A 25701-nucleotide genomic window follows, 5' to 3' on the forward strand; every position below is an offset into this window, starting at 1 on the left:
ACTAGGGCTTCCATGTCACAAAACAGCTCTTGGCTACACCTAGAGTTCACTCTGTCTAGGCTACGTGCTCACACATTAGTGGAACGCCACTACTCCTCATTGAAACTTTGGGTTCCTTCTGTATTAGAACCTTCCCTGACCTTTGCTGAACATCACAAAGAAACCAAATGCTAACCTCTGTTTGTCTCAAATTTTCCCCTATTAATGCTTGGTCCAAGTCTACATTTCCAGCCAGTCTTTCATTTAAAAACACAATCTCATTCAAAACCTGCCTGGTAACTTTATCACTGGGGTAACTGTTACCTATGATGCAGGGCTGACCTGGGTCCTTGTAGCACTTGACATCATCTTTTGGACGGGTTACAGAGCCTTTTGAGGGAGTTGTTAGAAGCAGGCTCACCCTGCAATGCAGAACCGGTCACAGAAGAAAATTAGTGCATTTATCTGTCAGCATTAGACTAGATTTTCAATCCAGTTCACTAGTCACAGGGTCTGGTTTTCTCTTCCTCTGGGAGATGAAACCGATATGCTGGTAGGTAGTAAAGGTGTCAGTTATAAATTGAACCGTTGGAGCACGCACACACGAAAAATAGACGAGAAGACTTTAAGGCCATAAATTTAGTTCAAGGCAAAGAATTTCCCTAAAAATAGTCCAGCTTGTTAAAACACTGTAGGAAGAATGTATGTCAGGTAGCCATTGGTGTTATCAAAACCAGTTCACATATTCTTTTATAAGGAACCAGTGTTTGCAGTTCTCTCTCTACTGTGCTATTCATTTTAACTGCTTAAGGGGGAAAAAAAAGTCTTGCTGACTCCAGTGGTAAATAAGTAAATAACTTGATTGTTCCCTCTTCACTGTCTCATGCATGGGTGAAGTTGCAGCAAATCTGAGTTGCATAGAGAAGGGACAGGTTTGGCAGACACCATCGAGCTTTACCTTGTGCCCCACTTACTGTTTACCTACCACTTAACTAAGTGGGGCTCCAACCCCGACTCAGAAGAAGCATATGGCCCTTTTCTGAACTCAGCGAGTGATCTTGCCCTAAACCGGTTGTTTCCTAGCCTCAATCCTATACTAAAATAATCGAGGTGGAAACCCTGAAGACTAACCTGTTAATGACCCATTACTGAGACATAGCACAAACTAGAACTTAAAGGAAAAACGTTCAGTGTCCCATGACTCCCATACTGTCTACCAACGGGGCCCAGGTGCCCACTCAGTTCAATAACTACTGAGTCTCTCTTGACCCCTGAAGTGCTGCACTGAGCTGTGTGGATTACAGATCCAATCCCATGACTCAGAGAGCTTATAATTTAGATTGACAGATGATATCTAACAACTCACCATAGAATAAACCAGAGTCAAATAAGAATTATATGGAAGCAAGCCTCAGTACCATATCATGTGAAGTACAAGAGAAGGAATCCATAATATACCCTAGGTAGTTCATAGTTTAATTCATTTCTTATTTAAGCCTTTATATATGTTACCTACTATGAGTCAGGTACTATGCTAGACATCAGAGATTTTTTAAAAATCCTCCTTTCATGGGGTTATTTTCTCTCTAGGGTAACAGAAATAAATAACTATAATCCACCTTTATATCCAACCACTTTCCTTGTCACTATATTACGTCTTCTCAGAGGATGGCTTCATCTTATTCATCTTTGTGTCCCTAGAAAAGCACCTGACATAGAGTGGGTATTCAATACATGTATTTTAAAGGAAAGGATGAATATTAAATTGTGATAAAATGTGTGATAGCTTTTCTAAAAGGCTTCATTTTTTTTTCCTGGATGATGGGGAAAGAGTGTTGAAACCAAAGATGTGGAAAATGTCTCCTAAGTTTTCAATTAGGCACATGGTGGATAAGGGTGCTGTAAACGGAGACAGAGAACACAGAAGAGAAATAATCTGGGGAAGGGGAAAGGTGATGATGCTAAACTGGATTTGGGACAAGTTGCACCGGAGGCACCAGCTGCAGGTCATTCATTTGGAGAGGTCTTGTGGACACTTTAATTGGTTAGGAACTCAAGAAAGAACCTGGAGCTAATTCATCCATATGTTGAGAACATGTAGATTATGAGGAGCATTAAGGACTAAATTCAATTTAATAAGAATTTATTATTTTTTTAAAATTTTTTGGCCGTGCCGCACAGCATGTGGGATCTTAGCTCCCTGACCAGGGATCGAACCTGAACCCCCTGTTGTGGCAACATGGACTCTTAACCACTGGACCACCAGGGAAGTTCCCCAATTTAATAAGAATTTACTGAGCACCTACTATATTTGAAGAACTGTGGGATTATACATTTGCTTAAGGAAATAATCCTTAGACTCAAAATATTTAAAATCTAGCAGAAGGCACAGATCTACTAACACCTAAGCATGTTGAAGACTAGTATGAAATGGCTGGTAGAGAGTGAAGAACCAACATAAAGCAATGACATAGCAAAGCAGCTAAGCATGGGGGCCCTGGACTCAGACTGCCTGGGCTTGAATCCTGGAATCTGTCACTTATGTTTTGTGAGGCCTTTGGTAAATTACTTAATACCTCTAGATTATTTGTTAAATGCAAAACAATAGTATCTCTTTTTAGGATTCTTATGAGGATTAAATAAAATAACATAAAAAGTAGTTACTTAGGGGAGATTAAGGGTTCAGCTATGACTTATTGGGGGAAGCAACATTATTAATGGGCAGATAAGTTTTCAGTCTTTCATTTTCACATGTCCTCAGTTAAGATTAAGACTTGCTTTCCACATTACTCAGAGACATAAAAGGATAGCGATGTCATAACTGAAGAAATAAATACCAGTCATGTCAGAGAAATTTATCATATCAGCCGTATTTCTCCAAATTGGTTCTGATTTCTGATTTAAAATTTAGTAAACAAAAACGTCCAATACATTTCAAAAGTTGGTATGGATGCACTAGAGTTCCAAACCATTAGCAACTGGAGAAAATAGGAAAAATCACACAAAGCACATCATAACTACAATATTGTTGCCACAAAACAAACAGTCCCAACAACACCACAAAGTACTACAAACATTAGAACAGTTTTAACTCGGCGATAGGTGTGCATGCTACCCCGTGATTTTTGTGTTTTGTATCACTTTCTGCTTTGAACTTTGGTTGTTTATCTGTCCTGAACCTCATCCCTCTATTATGTGTAACTTCAATATTTATTAAACAAACCAAATCAAAACACTGGAGACAACAGCAAAATTTCCTTGGGGACTAGGAGGGAGCACTGAAAGGTCTTTGGCACAGAGGACAAGGTCTAGAATTCTTATAAGTGAATGTGTATGTGCAAAATGATGAACTTAGCCGAAGTATTCTCATTTCAATGGGGGCACTGTATACAGAAAAAGGAAAGTATACACATTTGTTAACAAGCACATTCTCCCATGTTATAGAGAGCTTTTGAAACAGGATCAAGCTCTAACAAAAGAACATCTAGTCTTCATGAGATTTCCTGGGAATTCTAGTTCCACTCCAAATGCTGCTTAAACAACCTTACCTCTTACCAGGAGCCATCGAGGACCCTGTGACCATCTCCTTGCTGTGTCTGAGCTGAAATGCAAGCGAGTAAGACTCTTCTGCTTAGTAACCACTAAATCAGCCAACTTAGCCAAACTGGTTCTGAGTATAATTACAGTTAAGATATGGCGTCCAAAGAGAAGGCATGAAATACAGACATTCATTGAAGGAGAGGAGATACTGTTTCTTAGGAGTGAATCAAAACTCTTCAGGAGGAGATAAGGAAAAAGGGAACATGGGAGTCTAGAACATTGAGGAGCCCTCAAACTCTAGAGTAGGGGGATTTTTGAGGAGACAATTTGTCTATTGCTTATTTTCAATTAAAGTTTTCATTTGAATGGCTTTCTGAATCAGGAAGTTAAGAGTTAAGTGAGGTGGACAATCCTAGCGAGAGAAATTCTTTCTGGCTTTCTTTTCCAGGGATCAATCTACAGTTCCCTTCTTCCTCTCTCATCTAACTGATCAATGGAAGCCAAAGAATTATTTTGTTGGTAAATTAATCTACAAACTGAACTTTCTGCTATATGCTTGACTATATACAACAAAATAAAGTGAGCTTTTCACATGTCATTATACTAGGTAATAATTCTATTAAAAATAAAACAAATTTTTGAGCATAAAATTTAAAAAATCTCTATTCTTCCTTTGAGAATGAGTAGTAGGGACATTCTTATTTTTCCTTTCCCCAGCAAGTTACAGTTGACATTGTGTGGCTAGACTTCCACAGAGTTTCACCAGGAATGAAATAATGGTCAAGCTCCTTTGTTTAATGTAGTTGCCTCTTCCGTGAAGTCTTTCAGGATGTTTTTGGAATTTTCCCTCTGTCAATATAGCTCCAACTAATTGCATATCTATCCTGTTATCTCACTTGATTTGCCCAGCGTCATTTACCCACAATCTAGTATGTGTCAACTCTGTGACAAGTGCTTGAGGTACAAGGCAAAGCAAGAGTTCAGACCAGTCCTCAAGAGGCCGAAAATATAAGCAGTCTCTACACCATTTGCTGCTTTTCCTCCTAGTTCAGAAAATAATTCAGACTCAAATTTGGCACGAAAAATGAAATCCCTAACAGAGATCCAGAGGCTCTCAATTATACAGTATAACTCGCTTATCATTGACCCATTTGGCTTAATGTTATTTCTTTTGTTTGTATATGCATTTACTTTTGTGGAATTGCATTCGATTATTAACTTGCAGAGACAAAGATGAGATCTAGTAGATTTTCACTGTCTGTTTGGACAGTTTTTTTAGCGTGCCCCTATAAGCAATTTGTTTCTTAATAAATAATTCATGATGATGATAAAAATGCAGATTGAGATGCTGCTCTTTGGGAAGGCTGCGGTACAATATTCTTGCTTATATCTTTCTGGTAGAATTTGAGATCACTTAAGAGTGAAATTACCCTTAAGGAAACAAGTTGCTACCACAGAATGTGAATTGTGTTTTTCCAAATCATTTCCAATTAAACATCTACAGGTCGAAGATGATTGGCTTTACAAGGGCATCAGGACAATGCTGTTTGGCTTCTTCTGATAATGAATTACATCAGCTTTCCCAGATTTTTTTCTGTCCCACTTCCTTTGCTCAGAAAATCTTATTGTTTTCTTTCTATTGTGTGTCTTCCCTGCAAGTATAAAACATACCATATTTAGTGAAATAGAAATTGAGATTGTCTCAGTCACATCACATACTAGCTATGTGCATTTAGGAAGCCATTTACCATTTTGTGACTCAGTTTCCCAAGCTGGGAAATAGGGAGAGTGTATCATTGCTGCCTATCTCGCATGGTGGCTGGGAGTAAACCATAGAGTGTTACACATGTACAATGCTGCCTTATTATTATTATAGCTATCCTTTAAAGGTTATTTTTTAAAGAACACATTACATAAAGAAGCAGATGATACACAGAATGAAAAGTAGCATACTCAAAGTCTCCTTTAAATTGTTTCTGCTTCTATATATAAAATACCTGCACTGTTATTTGGAATTGCAGAAGTAATGATAATTAATAATAGCAATAGTTTTTGAGCTCTTCCTATGAAGGAGACACAGTACTAAGTTCTTTACATGGATTATCTCATTTAAGTTTTACCCTAGTGCTTACTTCATAGCACTATTATTGTCTATATTTTACTGAGGTGAAAACAATGACTTGGAGAGGTTGAATAATTTGTTTACGGGCACACAGTGGATGTCAGCCCTGGCAGTCTGACTCCAGAGTCCATAGTCTTAATCACATTTTTAGGTGGTGAGGAAGCTGTAAGGCAAAGTTCTATCCTGAATCTGAAGTCGAGTTTCCCAAATATACAGCACTGAGATCCTAAGGGAAGAGTCACAGCTCACATCTTTAGGTCTCATTTAATTGTCAGTACACAAGAGCGCACGGAAAGGACATAAAGACAAGGGTTGCTGAGACCAGCATGAACATCAGACAGGCCAAGGTCAGTGGCCAAGGATAGAAACAACGTGTCAGCTGAGTCCTGGTGTCAAAACAGCCACATGTCCCAACATCATGAAAAGTCCAATAATCAGCATGCTGTGGTACCTAAATGGGCAAGAGCAAATCAAGCCTCTCTGAAAGACACTATTAAATTAAAGAAACTACATATTTTAGAGAAAAATATGTAACAATTCACAACCTTTAGCAATAATCTTTGCTACCCTCAAAAGTGCATATATGGCAGGCACATCGTGTGAGAAGGATGATGACTGAGCGTGTGTTGGAGTGAAATGGTTGATTTCCCCTCACCAGATGCTCTCCACACTGGGGCACTTGACCAGCCTGCATCTTCTCAGGACTGGACTCCACTGTGCCCTGAACCCCCAGGCAGGTGGCTCCAGGGGCTCCCCCATCATATTGGGGATTCACTCGATTTCTCTCACTTCTGTACCGAACACAACAAAATTCACCTTTGAAGGTGAGCATACATCTGTCCTGAGAGCAGCACCCAGGGGATTGTTGACTTTCTTAGAACCACTATAGCTTCAAATAAAACCACTCTAAATCCACACTTTCCTTCTGCAATAAAGATACCTCTGAGTCTCCTCACTTAGACGGGGGATTAAAACTCAGTGCGGAGTTCAGGCTGGCACTGACGGGCCCACAAACATCCACAGAGCAGAAGGGAGGAAGACACAGGTGAAACAAATCAAACAGAACAATCAGGGGTGAATTTTCAGTGTGGCCCAGATGGAGATTTCCTGGAGGGATTTCCATTAACGTGAATGGGAGTTGTACCACTAAATCCCTACACACTGTGCGGAAAATGTGCCTCTAAGTGCTTGGCAGCATTATGCCTGATGGAACAAAAACACAAACTACCCAAACCAGGAGAAGTGCTCCTGGTTTCGAGGTACCAAGATTCACCACAGAAGGTGTCTCAAGTCCTAACTGTCCTGGGTGAGACAGAATGGACCCCCCCACTCAGCTCAACACTGGGCACAGGAAATAGGAGGGCCCTCCATAACCTGCCCGGTGATGCTTCTCACTCTCCTTGACACAGACTTTGACTGTGCGTTCATCTGGTGTTCTACATAAATGGCCTGTGTTTGCTAAAATGATTTCCCTCCCGCTCTGATTACTTGAAATTTCAGTAAACCTAAGCATTGCATCAGGCCCACTGGAACCAGAAACCTAGAGGATGATAGTGCATGATTCATTTTGATGTGGTTTTATGGCCCCTGCAAAGTAAATGTTGCAAAGGACTCTTACCCTAGGATCAAAGAAAATAGTCAAGAAATCACTTAGCCTGCCTGCTTTCACAGAGCAATTTCCTTTCCATATTATCTACAGGGTGGCTCTGAAACACAAGTCTGATCATGTTGCTTTCCTTCTCAAAAATCTTCCCTGGTTCCCTTCTTCCTCTAAAATGAGGTTTAGGCTCTCCATAAACTATTTTTCTTTCCCATCTGCCACTACATCTCTCCATGTGCTCCATCTTCCAAGTGTATTTCTTTATTTGCCATTCCTCTAAACAAAGTCACCTCTGATTAACCTTTCTTCTGTTGACCAGAATAGCTCCCTCCGGCAATCCCTGTCCTCTGTCTACTTATCCTTCAAAGTCAAGGTCATATATGTCATCTCTATTAAACATTTCTCATACTGACTTAGCCAGTTTCTCCACCATGCTATCTCTGAGCCTGCATTATACAATTTGTTGAATTCTGCTCTTAGGTACCTTAATTTCTATTATACTTTGTTCTTAATTTTTCTGTTTCCTTAACTACATTGCAAATGCCACCAAAGAGTTTTCCAAATCTTTGAATTTCCCACAATACCTTGCTTATAGAAGTTTCTTAATAAATATCTAAGTGATTAACTTTAGAGGTAAGGTCTCACTGTACCTTCTTGCCTCAGCACCAAATTTTTCATCTTATAGGCCATGGTGATGAAGACAGAAAGTAAAATGAAGTCATTACCAACACTCCTCTAATGGTTCTTCCCTATGAACATTTATGTGTTTCAATACACTGTCATGGTGGCTCAGACATAAATAGGACACAGTCCTCACCCTGGAGCAGCTCATAGTCTAGATGGCAATGGAATGATGGCTAAGGAGCCACCAAGAAGTGATGTAAAGTTTGTGTAATGAAGTTGGTTACAATCATGTCCATCTGCATAGAAAAGCTGTGATGAGTGAAATGTAACATGTAAAGATTTCTCTCTTGAATGGGCAGGTGCCTAAGAAGCTGAGTTGCAGCATTGGGCAGTGGCACACTCACCTACAAGGAAACTTGGCAGGGGCCTGGCACAATTATGAATGAGGCAAAGTGTGCCTTATATATTAGGCCACCTCCCCTCTTCTCCTCCACTCAGTTCCCTAAAACCCACCACCTGCCTCTCTCCCTTTCTCAATCTTGCTCCAGTTTGCAAGGTGATTAGTCTGTTAATCTTTGATAAACTTATCAAGGAAAGGTGCAGATGGCTTAAGTTTCCCCTGGAAAAGGTTAAAAGAGGAAGCATGACTCCATAGAAGAGTACAAGATTTGGAACCTGGCATCCCTCAATTTGGGGCTTCAGCACTTCTTATTTGTGTGACCTAGAGCATGTTATTTAAATTCTCTGATCTTCACTACCCTCCTTGGGCAAGTTCCCTGAACTCTAATGGCCCTCAGTTGCTTCTTAATTTTACATTAACATATTAATACCTACCTGGCAGGGCTATTTTAAGGATGAGAACTATTGTACAAAAAGTGCTTAGGCAACACATAGTAGACACTCAAAGCATGGTGGTTATTAATAGATTCTTTAAAGGGCGTTCTTGTAGAGATACAATAACTTGTTCAAACACTTGTCTTGCTAGTGGTGGAAATTCAAGGCATGCTAACAAGCAAATAGTGGAAATGCTTGAGGACTGAGAGCCATTAGCTCTTAGAGTGTCCTGCAAGCTCCCGTGAGGTGGCCATCTGTCCAAACCACAGGTCATGGGATAAACGGGGCGTTGTGAGTTCCCAGCTCTGCCAATGGTAGTATTAGTATGGGAATCTGGGTAAGTGGCTAATCTTCTTGCCTTGATTTCCTCCTGCTTAATATGTATCATGGGATCGCCTCCCTTGACAGGGTGATTTTGACTAATGTACAATGAGCTTCAAGCCCCTGGGTTATAGGGGAGCTATAAAAGCCAGAGGTATTACTATTCATTTCAAGGCTCCTGTATCTACCATGAGACTCAAAGAAGTGGTGTTCCTTCCCGCACCCTCCTTGTAATATTTAGTTTCTTGGAGTTGCTTCATCAGAAGAAATACTGAGTTCTCCATTTCCCTGGCTCACTTTCCCACTGACGAGTGTGATGTTAACATCGAACCCTGAATCACGGCTAGATCAATATTATAGCAGCTGTGAGAGAAGGGCACTAGCCCTAGAACACAAACACACTTTCTTTTCCAAGAAAGACTGTAGTTCCCCTAGTGTTAACTTCCCCTTGTTCCCCTCGATGCCCCCCACCCCCTCCCCTCCTGCCACCAGCACGACCCAGATCACATTAGAGTCCCAGAGCACAGGGAACAGTTCTCGTCTATCCGTCACCAAGGAGGCAGACGGGACAGGGGGAACAACAAGTCATTTGTACCTGATGAGGAGGACACTCCTGGGAAACAAACAGATGAGCCACCCCATGAATCTGAGCCATTCTCCGAGGTAAACAGAACTGCATGAGAAACCACCAATTATCTCCAGCATCGCCCTTACCTCGCTCACTGCCCTTCTGGCAGCCGGTGGGGGACATGAAACTGTAGCTAGGACCAATATCTGATTCTGAGAAAGTTAACCCTCGCAAAGGTGATTTTCTTTTCCCTTCGTCTCTTGGAGTGGAATAACCATCCATTTCTATTACCTTTTTGTCAGTTATATTTTAATTTGAGCAGTATATTTTCACAGGAAAGTGACAAGACGAAATTTCAGAGTCTGACCTAGTGTTTGGATAGGGAGTGTCAACTATTAAATAACCAAATTAGTACTTAGTGAAGTGGAAGTAGAATATATACTTCAAGACATTTTTAAGATAGTTTAAAACAACACCAGAACAAAATAAACAGCTACTTCCAAGAAGTATTGCAAGGCAGTTGGAATATTATCTCAGTCTTCCATAAGCATTCTAGGACATTTGGTGGGGAATCAGAGTAAGTTACCACAAACCTCTGTAGTTTGTTGTGAATACTATTATTACCTCCTAATTCCACAGATTATAATGGTGAATATTAAGTAATACTGATGATGGCTTGAAGAACTGGGTTTGCAGGTCAGGCAGCCTGCCCTGATGGTTAGAAAACACACACTGGGCAATGTTGTTTTATAGAAAAATGATATCTGTGATACCAGTAGAACAAAGAGTCAAAAGGTAAGTGAAATGATAGATGAGGATTCATAGACAGACTTTAAAAAAAGGCAAGCTTGCTACACCAATGCAGCATAAAGCTCAACTTCTACTGTTTTAAAATACATATTCTTTTCAAAAATATGAAATTCATGCTTGAATTTTGCAGAACTTGAGCAACCAACACACAATTCAAGGGACTCTTTTTATCCTCTATTTCTCTAGTGCTCACTCAAAACATGCCATGGGAAAATCATATGTGATAAAGTTTCTTTTATTCAATGTCAACCTAAATTACTGGTCTAAAAATTACTGATGTACCCCAAGAGCATAACACAGAGTTCGCCCCTTTAGGTCCACTCTCCTGAAGCCAACAGATGACATGTTTTTCTTTGGTAGGCCCTGTCATCTAGTTTTCCCTATCCCAGGAAGGAAGGTTGATAAAGGAAAGGTTAGGACGTATGAATCCAATTAATACAAAACAGAGCAAATCCCTTAGAACAACCACAGGGAAAAATGAAAAAGGAGACATCAACCAGCAGCTTCTTATGGAACAAGATGAACTGCTCCCATGTTTGTCTTTGAAAAGTCATTAATAATTACATGGTACCTCCAATCACCTGTCAGATATTAAGACCAACAAGACCAGGAAGAAAGGAGGGAGAATGAACTAACAATTATTAGGCATCTACTTTATGTGAGGCCTCAGGCTTGGTGTATATCATTTTACCTAATTTGCATAACATTTCTTTAAGTGAAGCATTATTTTACACAAGGAAACTGAGGCACAGGAAAGTTAAGTAACTTGTCTTCTCAGGTTTCTATGTGTTTAAAAGTTTTGGAAAACTCAGGGAAACTAGAAACCCTAACAAAAAGGCATCATTTAGGATTTTTGCATTTTCTGATGATCCTTATAACTAATGATTTGAAAGCTCATCTTAGGGTTCTTCAGAAAATGGAATGTAAGTTCTTCTTAAGCTTTCAAAAACATGAGTGTCAGTAGTTCTAGAGAGGAGTTCACCAGGTTGGAGCATTTTCAATGTACACAGAACAGGATGACATGAGAGAGTGAATCACCCACAGTAGTACCTGCTCATTCACCTTCTTAGGTGGATCCGATGTCAGGATGAGAAAGATTCAGGGGAGTGAATACAGCAACCACTTTCATAAGGTCCCGCCCACAGAGACACTGCAGAAAAGAGAGAAAAATCACCACTGAAGGTAATATAACTGTCAGAAGTCAAATAAGAATTGGTGCCAGAGGAAAAACTTCAGACCTGGAGTCAAGAAAATTGGGTCAAGCCAATTTTGTCTATTCACTTGCTGTGTGATCTCAGGCAAATCACTCTACTTTCCTGAGCCTCAGGTTTCTCATCTATGAGAAAGGGAATTGGTTCTGGGAGGTCATTGCCAAGGTTCCTTCCAATTCCATCATACTGTCATCTCTTGAGAGATAAAAGCCATGTCCTGCCTTAGCTCTTTCTGCTAAAGAGGGCAGCTGGTTTAGGGCAGCTGTTCTCAGACTTTAGGGTACATCAGAATCACCTGGAGGACATTTTCAAACTCAGATTGCTGGGCCCTGCCCCCAGAGTTTCTGAAACAGTAGGTCTGGGTGGGGTCCCTGAATTTACATGTCTAGTAAGTTCTCAGGATATGTTGATGCTTCCAGTCCAGGGACTACACTTTGAGAACCACTGGCTTATGACTTTAAGGCTTTTCAGTGAACTAAAGATAAATGTAAAGCACTTGACATATAGCAAGGTCAATTCACTTTAGTAGGCTTCTAACTGCACTTTTAGGTTAACCTAAAATGCTCTAAAACATATCAGACTGGATGACAGACCTGGGGAGACTCCTCTGATTGGGAAGAGATGTGTTTTCCTATGCCCTAGAAAGGTATCCTGTAAAAGGTGGGTGTCTATCTTTTCCTTGTACATACCTTTCTGGATCTATACTATTATTATTATTTATTTTATTTTATTTTATTTTTTTGCAGTATGCGGGCCTCTCACTGTTGTGGCCTCTCCCGTTGCGGAGCACAGGCTCTGGACGCGCAGGCTCAGTGGCCATGGCTCACGGGCCCAGCCGCTCCGTGGCATGTGGGATCCTCCCGGACCGGGCACAAACCCGTGTCCCCTGCATTGGTAGGTAGACTCTCAACCACTGCGCCACCAGGGAAGCCCCTATACTATTATTCCGAGGCTATTTTAAAAAATGGACAAAATCACATTCATGTAGAGGTGAGATGGACATATTCAGGCAGTTGACCTGGTCAGGTTTCTGAGTTTGGGGAGACATAAGCCAAGTCTTTCCTTCTCTAGGCTCTGAACTACACTAGTGACCTATCAGAGCTATATTCCTAAAATCAGTATAAGATGGTAGAGTCAGACTGCCCAGTTTTTTTTTCCCTAATACTTCGGTGTTATTTAATCCTCAGGATGATGCCATGAGGTTATCATTCTCATTTTTAACAGATGATTTAAAGAGGCATGGGAAGGTAAAAGTGTGTTCAACTTTTACCTTCCCATGCCTCTTTAAATCATCTGTTAAAAATGAGAATGATAACCTCATGACATCATCCTGAGGATTAAATAATACATGTCAAGTGCTTAGAATGTCTGGTACATATTAAGTGCTCAATAAAAGCTCAGTTGTTATTTCATTTGTTGCCAGAGACTATAACCTTAAACTCTCTACTCTGCATTTCTTGAAAATTACACAAGTAGGAAATACCGTATTCAAGGAAGACAACTTGAAGGATGTGCTGCCCATACATTTCTCTAAATCACGCCATTGTTCCAAAGGCTACAAACTTAGATCATGCTTTGTTTTTTGGGAGGTGGGAGTTCTTTGGACAATTGCTTTTATTACATTTAACTTTGGTCTTAGCCATGAACTGATGGGCACCATGAGAAGTCATTAAGTGAAACTCACTATCTGAGGTGGAGATGGGAAGAGTCTTTCTCATCACACCTTGCCTCCTTTATGAGGATCCACTGAAGGAATTTCTCCTGAGCAAGGTTTTATTGCTATACCTGAGTCCAGTAAGCTCAGGGCTAAATCTGTTTCTGCCTCTAGTACTGGACAAGACATGACAACACATGTTAAACTTTGCCCTGGTGTTATTTCCATACCCATATTTTCTTTCTATCTTGATTTGACAATCTCTTATTTTATCCCTTGGAATCACATGTATTTTGTAAACATTTTCAAATATATATTGGAAAGAGGGTATAAATGAATAAATAAATAGATTAAATGATTCAAATCATAGGAGGCCACAGAGCATTATCATATTTCAATAATATAGTTTCTGGTGAGACAATATCCTTTTAACTTGATTTATAGTTTATCATTAAGATAGAACATGTTTTCATTCAATACATGTTTTAATAATCATTCTTCCATACCTTTCCTTAAGGAGAACTTTTGAAAGATTATAGATTTAAGGCTCTGAAATACTTAATAGAAAGAAGACTTCATAATACAGCGCACGTATCACAAAGAAAACATAAATCCCATCCCGTCTCTGGAAAGTTGCCTATGGCTTGGTGACGCATGGCCTGTGTTCTCGCCAGCTGGGAGAGAAGGAACAACTGACTGTTGAGTCCTGTGACGTGTGTGTGTGTGTGTGTGTGTGTGTGTGTGTGTGTGTGTCGGGGGGAAGGGGGGATGGATGGATGATCTAAGGAAACCGGTGGTAAACCATTTTTATAAAGTGAAACATCCTTTTGCAATGTGAATGTGAACCTTCCCTGCAGCCTGCCTTGTGAAACCAGCTTTTAGCATCTAGGATTTGGTACCTCAGGTTTCCTTAAAGTCAGACCCACCATTACAAATGTCAAACTCAGAAGCCTCAGCCCTCTGGGTTGTGTCAATATTTCTTTTTATATTGATGTTGTTTCACGACATGCTATGATTAAAAACCGTCAGTGAGGGGCTTCCCTGGTGGCGCAGTGGTTGAGAGTCCGCCCGCCGATGCAGGGGACGCAGGTTCATGCCCCGGTCTGGGAGGATCCCACATACCGCGGAGCAGCTGGGCCCGTGAGCCATGGCTACTGAGCCTGCGCATCCGGAGCCTGTGCTCTGCAACGGGAGAAGCCACAACAGTGAGAGGCCCGCGTATCACACACACACACATACACACAAAAACCGTCAGTGAAGCAATAATCCTTCTGGGAATTAATAGGACAAAACCCTTTAGTGAGCTTTCAGATTACCCCATCTAACCAGGAGACACACAGGCCCCTATCCTGAGAAGTCCTGAGCGCCATGCAGCTGCTAGAACTGAGCAGTGCTGTCCCCTTTTCAGGCTCAGTTCCAGGCACTGAAGTCCAGGGTGTGACAGGTGTGGCTGGGCACCAAGCAGGTGTCGGCAGAGGGCCCTGCGCTGGGAGACTCTGCAGGGCCCAAGCTAGGGAGGGGCTGCTTATCACAGCAGATCTCCACCAACTCAGATCCTGAGCCCTCCTCTCTCTGAAAAGTACACTGTGACTGCCTTGTGATTTTGTGGGTGGGTGGGTCCCTGGGACCTTTTTTCTCTCACTCTTTCCTAAATTTCTCATCTTTCTGGATCAGCATCTCCTTACTCCTTACTTTTACAGGAGATTTTGTTTCAGTTCATCCATTCCCACCACACTGCCCTTCTTTCTCACAAAAGGGTAAAACAACCTTTTCATTTTCATAGGGCTCAGTTTGATTCTGAGGAAAAAAATTGGACTGTATCTAAAAGGTGTCTCTGATCTTGGAATTCTCACCATGCTCTCACTCAGCTTTTTTTTAAATTAAAAAGTACACTAAAATGTTTATGTTTTCTAGTGATCAATGTTAGTGTCACAAATAATAACTGTGTGTATCTTGAGAATTGCAACATGATGTATGTAGAGCCACCTATTTTTTCCTTTTATTGGGCTGTTACTTACATACTATAAAAGTCAAGGTAGTTCAATGAGTTTTGAAAAATCTGAGCACCCATGTTACTACACCCAAGTCAAGATATAGAACTTTTCCATCGTCCCAGAAAATTCCCTCCTGCCCCTTTACAGTCAGCCAGTTTCCCGTTTCTAAAGTCAACCACTGTTTTGATTGCTAACATCATAGTTTAATTTTGAAGGTTCTTGAACTTCAAATAAAAGGGATCATAGAATATGTACAGTTCTATGAATGGTTTCTTTTGCTCAGTAGTATGCTTTTAAGATGTATCCATACTAATGTGTGTATCACTGGTTAATTCCTTTTAAATGCTACGTAGTACGCCATCGTACGAATATCTTGCATTTTGTTTACTCGCTCTTCTGTTAATGGATATTTAGGTTGTTTCCAATTTGGAGTGATTGTAAATGATGCTATTATGAACATTCTTGTAATGAGACTTTTTTTGGTGGCCATGTGCTCTCATTTTTCTTAGGTGTATATGTAGGAATGGAACTATTAAGTTTCTGTGAAATATTCTTGCCGAAAAATGTTTCACTTGAGTTTAATTAGACCTATAGGCAAAAATTCCAGTTTATAGGAAACACAGGGAATAGAAGAAAAAGTTAAACCACCACCAAAAACAATATGGCATTCTACAGGACAACTAGCCTGTAGTCATGTAAAAAAGTCAATGTTATATAAAAAAACTGTATGTTGGTAGGGGGAATGGACAGGTGCTATTGGTTTGGATTACAAGAAATTTGAGTCATAACAGCTAAATGTAATGTGTGGTCTTAATTGGATTCTGGTTTAAACAAATCCAGCTATAAAATATATATGGGGTAAATTGATTATCAATTGAGTTTTAGGCACTATTAGGAAATATTTGTTAATTATATTAGTAGAGATATTGGTGTTGTGGTTATACCAAAAATATTCATATTTTTATATATGTATATTAAAGTGTTTAGAAGTGAAATGTCATGGTGTCTGAAATTTACTTCAAAAGAATTCAGCAGAAACAAAACATATCAATATGAAGCAAATATGGCAAGTGTTAAAAATTATTAGATCTAAGTGATGGGTACTTAAATGTATATTATATAATCTCTCTTATTTTATTATCTTTGAAAATCTTCATAAAAGGACAAGATTATTTCTGATGAGTAATATTAACTTAATTTCTTATTTCTATCTGTTTTAATTCATAGAAAATAGGTCCTTTTATTTCTTCACTATATTGCTCCAAGTTTAACTCAGTTGATAGCAAAATAGAGGGCCACTGGGGCTGCAGTAACATCTTAAAATAAGTTTGCATTTAACAAATGCACAATTTACAATATTATCAATACAACTGGCAATTCCTTAGACTAGATCATTACCCAGTGCACTATACTAAGTCATGGAGCACAGACATGATGATAAATTTAGATTTCAATTCATACAGCCCTTTGCAAAAGCTGCAGGAATTTCAACCATTAAGAACTTTAAAGCCGTCTCTACCTGTTTCTCCAACATGTTGCAACACAACTGAAAGTTTATTTTACGTGAGCAATTTCTGCTCACAATTTTCTAATTATGAGTATCAAAGGGAGTTTCACCTTCCACCACCCCAGTGATTCATAGTGTTTTTGTCGGCTAAATTAAACTCTATTTTGTCTGGTTAAATGACTTGAAGTCTTGCACAAACAGATCACAACTTCTTTCTTTGCCATTCACAAAGGAAGTCTCCCTTGCTCCCCTCAGAGTGGTATTAATGCAGGTGAGGCTTCTGCTCTCTTCATCATCTGATTTGCCCTCTTTTCCTCAAATGTATTATCACTGTTTCACTGCCTTCTACTGTTTTAAATTCAGAGAACCCCACTGTAAAAGACAGTATGACTCTTTTTCATAGAGTGCCTTCCTTAGGTTTGTTGAAGAAAGGCTGAAGTAAAGTAAAGAAGTAGTGTAAGTAAAGAAGTAAAGCAAGTAAAGAAGTAAAACAACAGGGATATTGAGGAAAAGCATGGTTTAAAATAAACATGTGTTAGGGTTCAGACCCTATGCATATGTCTCTGGTGGAGATGGCAGGGTATGGAAGAGAATATGTACTAGAAAGGATGAAGCCAGGATTCAAAGGACGTGAACTACTATATGACATTTTCATTAGCTGTTGTGTGACCCTGGGCAAGCCATTTAACATTTCTGAGCCTCAGTTTCCTCATCTGCTCAGTGAGGAGTTTGGAGCAAATGATCTGCAAGATCATACAAGTTCTAACATTTAATATGCAACAGCTCAAAGTGAGCAGGTCTCACTTTGGATTGTTGTTTGGATTGTTGTTGGATTTCTCTGAACAGCAAAAGGTCCATTAACAATTTGGGGAATTTAATCAGGAGCAAGACTGTATCAAGTCAAATGCTTTTTTACTGAAGCACAATTGGTAAAAATGGGATTGACAAAATTCACATTAAGATGTATCATCAGAGATAAAGCGGCACTTCCTTCGTAGGGCTGCTTTCATCTCTCCTCTATCTGTATTCACTAATACTCTCTCATTGTCCTTAATTTCCCCTATTATTATTATCATTTTTTTACTAGAAACAGACACAACAGATTAAGGATATAAAATTGAATAGCACAAAGCATTAGTCAAAACAAACTTTTGAAATGGCACACAATGGTCCTCCAAGGTGGTTTGTTTTATCTCCTTTCAGAACTGGGCTTCTCCCTCACTCCACCTTTCCTGTCTTAGGTTTTGTACCAACCAACTCCCCTCAGCTTGGACCAGGTAAGGTCAGCTGGAGGTGAAGCCCTTGTGAGGTGATGGGAAAGGAAGGGTCCGCCTACCTACGTGATGGGCTCCTTTGTGGTATCATTTAGAGGTCATGTTTTTCACCCCAGCAGATTTTCATAGGTTCCTTCATTAAAAATTAAGATTCGACTACGTTACAAAACAGATTGGCAGGCTGCTGGAAATTGCTATAAATAATTTATCAGCTCGTCCATTCTGATTTCTTCCAAATACTATCTTTGTTATTTTTAGCACAAAAGAAATCATATCTAACTATTGAATTCAGTAGAGATGGAGTAAAAATGCCACCAAGTATAGCACTTAACCAAATTAAGAGAAAACATGTTAATTACATTTACATCACTATATTGATGAATGATAGACAATGTATGATAGAACTCAGTGGTGTGGACCGTGTACTTAACAGGAAAATGTCTTTTGAATTAGGAGATAGTAGACTATTGAAGCCCTGAGGCCGAGAAAAAGTTTTTCCTATCTCAAGGCTGTATTGGTTAAAATAGATGATCCCTAAATTATATGATTCAATTCAACCAACATAAAGCAAGTCCCTCTTACGGAGTGAGTGTAAAATAAGTGAGTCAAATTCTTCTCCTTATAGACCTCTCAGTCTGGAAGATATGGCTGAAGAAATTGGTTGGCTGGAATACAAATCGCATAGTCCCATGGGAATGATATAATCAGTGTAAGAAAGTTTAGATCACAGCAAAACCTCTTAGTCTAGAATTCTCAGAGCTCTTTGGAAGCCACACACTATGAACAGCTGTGTTTCCATAGGAAAGGGGATTCCTTGTTTCAACTCAGGACAAAAGGACACTTCCTCTTGGCTCCTTCCACCTCCTTTCCTGAACACAAGCATGAAGATGAAAAAAGAGTAGTTGAAACTAGAGCTAAAGAAGAAGGAGCAAAATGAGATGGATTTGGGCCAGCATGAGTTCCTGGTGATCCTGATGGCAAAGGTGAGTGGGTAAAGTTGGATCATGGAGAGAAGTCAATTAGTGAGATTGATTACATGGGAATAACCCATGGTTCCCCAAGCCCTGGGGAGGGGTTTGAGAGGGTTACATTAATAAAATTGAAAAGCATTTGTCTGGCTTGGTCCCTACCCACAGAATAGTGGCAACTCCACTCTTTCTCAAGTTCATGGTGCATTTATGGTATGTCTCACATGTGCTCTAAGGTACAGATCCTATAGCCACCACAAGGGGTCCGCCCCCCGTGGTCTCAGATGACGAGGCATGTCCCACGGCACTGGGTCAATTCCTCTGCCACTGAAGTCCTCTTCTGCCTCTAACACTGGCCGCATGGGGCCCAGGTCACACCAGGGAAATCATCAGTTCCTTCTGATGTGTAGCAAAATTTCTATTCCTTGCTCTAATTTGGATTTTAGTAGTCTGTGATCTATAGAGAAAAAGATACTGAGCCTCCTCCCTTGATTACACTCTGTTAGTGGGCTCACAAAGAAGTTCTGACTTGCATTTCTTAGCATTCTTCTGTAGTAATTAAGCTATTTTAATATATTTTTCCTGTTAAAGTGGTAGTATGAGGCCTAAGCCTGAGAACTATCTAAGTAGGACACAGCATGATGCACCATTGTTGTTGCTTCCAGTCTGTGAACTCCATTCTCTTGGTTAATGGGGTTTCTTCCCATGAAGTTCCTCACTGTCTCCTACTAAGACTGTCAATGGCCTGTCCTGAATTTCTGGTGGTATACAGCTGAAGTCCTTGTTCTAGGACACTTGTTCTAGGCCAAAAATGGACTGTTCATGAGTTGGTGTTTATAAGTCAGGGCCTTTTTTTTTTTAGGGCCTTTCTTCATACAAATATTTCATACTGAATAGTGATTTTCAGAGCATAAATTGAATTAGAAATGTTTTGACTATAAACATATAGTCATGTTATAAATGCTCCAGAGCACAACTTTATGAAGGTGTTCTGGTTTTCTGTTCTTCCATCTATCTCTAAGTCCTAATGAAGAAGATAGAATAGGTCATTTTGGGGACAGTAGGGAGGGATCGAAAGATAAAGAGTGCTTCTAGAATGTCATAAAGTATGACAAGGAGATAGGAAGGGTGACAAGCTAAAACTGTTGTAGAATTATTCCACCTACAACTGACTGACACTGAGGGCAACTCTGAGGGTTGTGTATATACAGTTGCTTTAGTACCAATCATAATAATAACGAACATGGCCACAGTGCTTACAGCTAATGAAATAGTAGCACATTTATTATCTCACTTAATCTTCATAATAGCCCAGTGAAGTGACATTATTATTCTCAGTTGACAGATGAAAAATTGAGGCTTAGAAAGACTAAGCGATTTGTCCCAGATTTTCCCAAGTACGAAGGAAAGCTAAGCCCCAAACCCAGGTTTTCTAAGTTTAAAGCCCATTCACATGTAGCGCCTCAATATTCACTCAGGACATTACTCCACAGTCCTTGTCAAGGGTCTACAGCTGAGTGCCAGTCACTGTCCTAGATCTTTGGGGACAGATGTATAAAGTTGAATATCCTCAGGGAATTGTTTTTAACTTTTTATTTTGAAAAATTACAGATTCACGGGAGGTTGCAAAAAAAAAAATCGCCCAGGGAACTTTTTTTTTTTTTTGCGGTACGCAGGCCTCTCACTGTTGTGGCCTCTCCCGCTGTGGAGCACAGGCTCCGGACGTGCAGGCTCAGTGGCCATGGCTCCCGGGCCCAGCCGCTCCGCGGCATGTGGGATATTCCCAGACCGGGGCACGAACCCGTGTCCCCTGCATCGGCAGGCAGACTCTCAACCACTGCGCCACCAGGGAAGTCCGCCCAGGGAACTTTTGATCAAATCGACAAAATAAAGCTTATCCATAGGTGTCTCAGATGCAGTGCAGTGTTCTTATTCTATGTTAGTTGAGGAACTCTGGGAGATTTGGGCAGGGGTGATCACATTTGGGTAAGCAGACAAGTCTTCCTGGAAGAAGTGGCATTTGGATTGACCTAGAAAAGATGTATGATTTCTACAAGCTGACAAGACACAGATGTGGGAAGGGAAAAGCATTCCAGAGGCAGACACTAAGTCAGGCAAAGGTGCAGAGATGGGAAAGTACAGGCCGCTTTTGGGAAAAGAGCAAATGTCCAAGGGTGAGGAAAAAAAAGTCTACTTTTTTGATAAGCTCAAGTGCCAGGCTATTCTCTATGGTGTGTTCTGTCTAAAGGTCAACATGAATGGAGAGACATGGACTTAGCTCCTTTTCTTGGACATCCACAGGGCGGGCCCAGAACTGTCAGGGCTAAGAAAGCCACACCTTTGTATTTCTCTGGTACAATAATCCAAAAGGACTTTTATTTGTAGAGTGACGAAGGCATTCCCAAAGTTTTTCTTAGAAAAGTGAAACATGAGACTGAACAGTTACTTAGAAAACTAAGGGAAAAGGGGCTCCAGAAGGTTGGGTCTCCATTTCCTAATTCAGACAGGTATATTTTTCTCTCTCTTGACTTATCCCAACCTTGTTCTAAACAGATTTACATTCTTACAGTAATTCATACAATTCGGCAAGATAGCTTAAATTAAAAATAAGAAATTGAAGCAAAGGATATTTATCATAAGGACTGTACAGATTTTTTTTTTTCTGTTGCTCAGAATCCTCTCTAAGAGCAGGTATGGGAGACATTTCTCTCTAGTCTCAGTATCCATATTTTTGTTCTTGGTTTGAAGAATTGGTTTGGTTTTTGCTTTCATGTATATACTAGATCTTGTAACTGGCAGTGCTTCTCTCTTTTCATTGGCTGCTAGAAATTGCAGAGGTAAATTTGTGCCTCACATTTTGGAAACATAAGATTTCATGGCTCAAATTTTGTGCATCAACCTCACTTCTGGCTCTATAGCCATGAAAAACATTTCCCCCTCTGATTAAGCTAAAGTTAAGAAATATAGAAATGGTTCTAACTTACCTTTGAAGTTTTTTCCTTAAGAAAATGTGCAAGAGTGTTTTCAAGCAGGACAAATATAATTTCACTAAAAAAATAGAACTTTTCATGGAAAGCTCTGTATGAATCAGAAAATGGCAAATTTCATTGTGTCCCTTTATAAAGAGAATCAATCTTTTGAATATTCTCTGACAATTCCCCACCCACTCTTCTACCCCACCCCAAATAAACTTCAAATGAGCATTTGAGAAACATGTTAATAATCAAACCTTTCTTTTCAGGCACTTTTACACGTGCAGCATCACTGTCGGGTTGACTGTCTTTAACAAAATATACTTAATGTGTACATTATATAGCATTGGTGCTTAATAAATATTTGTTAGTTATATTTAGTATGTGTGTCCACTTACATTGGAGCCTCCCAAAGAAAGGATTTTTGCATTGCAAACAAATTACAAATATTTATTGATAACCACTCTTACTGTCATCCTCACCTCTAATGTGGCTATAGTTGAACCTAGTTACCCAGCAGAAGCAGAAGCTTTCTTTTAATTAAGTGAACATTATAGCTTTGATGAGTTTCAGTCCATTCTTCCTGCTACTTGTTTGCTGTAACCATTGCCTTGTCTATGGGCTCTTCGTAATAAAGTATTTATGGGTCTTCCATCAGGGCAAAAGAGCACGGAGCCACATACACAGCTCTCCTGGTGACTCTGCCACCCTCGCTGTTTCAGCGTGTGGAGCAGTGGGGGCTGGGATCCACAGAAGGCTTCAGCGCCAGCCGCTTCCCTTCACCTGTTCAGCAGGTGTGCCCCAGGTGAGCACCAGGCTCCTGGGTTCGGGAGGAGTCATCCTGCTCCTTTGTTTGGTCACCAGTTGCTTTTTTTGCCTGTTTATTTTTCTGGTTTAGTTTCCTGTCCTGTTCATTAGCCGCTTGGTTCTTCCTTGTTTGCTCTGTGTCCCCTGTGTGTTTCTGCAGGGTACCTCCCTCCTAAGCACCGGAAGGCTAATGTCCTTTGTTCCTCGTAATTTGCTTTACGGTGGTGGCAGGGAGCTGTTACACACATGTGTGCCTGTTTGGTGTGCAAGGGAGAAGGTTAAAGACTCACCTGGCGAGTACCATCAGTTTGTAGGAATGGCCAAATCCCTGGAAAAGGAGCCATTCTCAGTTTTCTCCTTGATGAGATGCTTTTGAAGTTTCACTGTCTCTTGTTGAGCTTGTATTTAAATTTAATTGGAACAGGCCCAAGGCTAATCAAATCAGAAAATCTGGCTCACAAAGGAATCCTGATTATCATGGACTTCTACTAAGTTGAAACTTTTTAGTATTTGGAATCATTCTGATGCACTAAGATAGAATGTACTTTGTATAATCTGAGGAAAAAGCAAATTTATAATTTTGAATATAAAATGTGGCTCTCAGAGCACTTAGGTAAAACTGTTTTTAAGTCCTGTGAATAGTATCCCAAACCTCTCAAGTCAGAGGAAAATCCCCGCTCCTGGAGACTCTAATGCAGTAGGTCTGGGGTGGGAACAAGAGAGCTATATTTTTGTGACTGGCCCTCGGATGATTCTCACTATCAGATAAATTTTGGAAAACTTGCTCCAGAAGCAACAACAGATAATTTCTATAAAATTTACAAACTAGTATCCTCTGTTGAGAAAACCAACTTCCCTCTGCCCCAACTTTTACTAATTAAGAAATATCAAGGACCTTATCATAGTTATTGATTATATCTGAAAGTAGCAATTCAACCCTGCAGCAAGCATTTCTTTCAATACATCGGTGTGCAAAAGATTGCTGTAGGCACTGAGGGTTCATAAACATAGTTCATAGTTCTCACCCTTGAAGAGTTAGTAATCTAATAATAAAACTGCTTGTATTTATTCAGTAATTGTTGAGAATTTTGAATAAGATTTTATCAACTATCCATTCATTAAACCAATACACACAGAGTTTCTATTCAATGCCAGGACTAGGTGCTGGCATTTTGTGGAAATTAAAACATCTCCCTGTCCTCAAGGAACAAGTGTGAAGAAAACCAAGTAAGGTGACAAGTGACAATATAGGTTTCACCCACTATGAAAGAGGTAAGTTCAGAGTGCTGTGAGCACACTGAGAGAGAAAGGGTCCCTGACCTAGCCAAAGGTAGGGGTGTTTGTGTGTGGGTGGGTGTGTTGGGGGGAGGTGTTGGGGTGTATGGGGGCTAATCAGGACCTCATGGATAAATAGAAGTTACCGAGGTGAGACAGGCAGGAAAGAGTGCTTCTGTTATAGCAATAAGACATGACATGTACAAAGCCGTGGAAGGGAGAGAGAGTCCTGTGCGCTGGGTGTTGTAAAGTAGTTGAATAAGACCAGAGCCACAGTGTTCCTCCTACTTAGGATTATTGATATACAGCCTCATTCTAGTATTCAGATATTAGCCTACTGGGGAGGACCCCAAAACAAACCTTCCTTCATCAAAAAAGGTTATCTGTGTACTTGTATGCCAGGATTTAATTCCACATTGGAATTTTCTTGTAAAGCTATTGTTTTGAGTAAGAAGGTAGATCTAATATAATCAGATGAATTCAGGAGTAAGGGGGAGATGGTGGCAGGGCAGGGGGTTGGGGGAGAGAGAGGGAAAGAGAAGGAGAGAGGGAAGGAATGTCACATACTTTCACATTTACAGAATTCAAATTATTTTACAATACTTCTGTGATTTAAATACAGTACTAAGAGTAAAATTTCCCCACAATCATCAATAATATTATAAAATTATAGTTCTACACCTGCTTATTTGTTGCTAAACAAAGCTGTTTTCTTTTATATTTAACAATTCCTATGTAAACATGTTTTACTAATAAAACCAATATCACTTTAGCTTCATACATGCCCACCCTTTCTCAATCTTTCCCCTTTAACTCATTCATGGTTTTAGTTGGAACAAAAGAAAATAAATAACTTTGGGGGTTGTAAATGACTCTAATACAGTTTTAATCCATAGTCCAAAATAATTGCAAAAAGAATCCAATTTTTTAATAATTGTTTTGCTGCTTTACAACATATTGAGGTAATATAATTTTTCAAGATTGGGGTAAAAGTGTTTATGAATCAAATCTCTTAACATATTAAGGGTTTGGAATTTTTAGTTTGTGATTATTAACCATAATTTATAGCTGTAAGATATACTTAGAGATATCTATCCAGAGTTGCCCTGTTCTCATTAGCCATATATACCATAAATCACCCTTCAGAAATCAGTCAGATGCTCAGGTCTCTCCCAAAAAGCTGCCTCAGGGAAACTGTTAGAAGAATGATGTGGGTTTTTTTTTTCCAATGTCAATCAATCCCTGTTGTAGACAACATCATGTTATTTCCTTTACACAAACAGACAGAATACCTGCTACAATGAATTTATAACAGAAAAATAACAGGAATACTTCAGTTTCTCTTTTCGATCAGGGAATCAATCAAATATTTATTGAAATACTGAAAACAAGAAACAAGATCAACAATATTTATTGAGCCCAGTGACTGTTAAGAAGGCCCCTATCCTCAGGGGTCTTATCATTTAGTGCCTAGTTTTTGTTGCAGTCAATGCATTGGGAAGTTTATAAGCCATGTACGATGTAACCCTATTTTTTAAATGCAAATAATCTGGGAAGATCAAACCAACAAATATGGAACTATTATCAAGAAAAATAAACTGGGCACTGTGTAGCTTTGGGATGCTCTGGAGTGGACTACTG

The sequence above is a fragment of the Mesoplodon bidens genome (genome assembly GCF_964165515.1).
Source record: "Mesoplodon bidens genome assembly, chromosome: 5".
NCBI lineage: Eukaryota > Metazoa > Chordata > Mammalia > Artiodactyla > Ziphiidae > Mesoplodon > Mesoplodon bidens.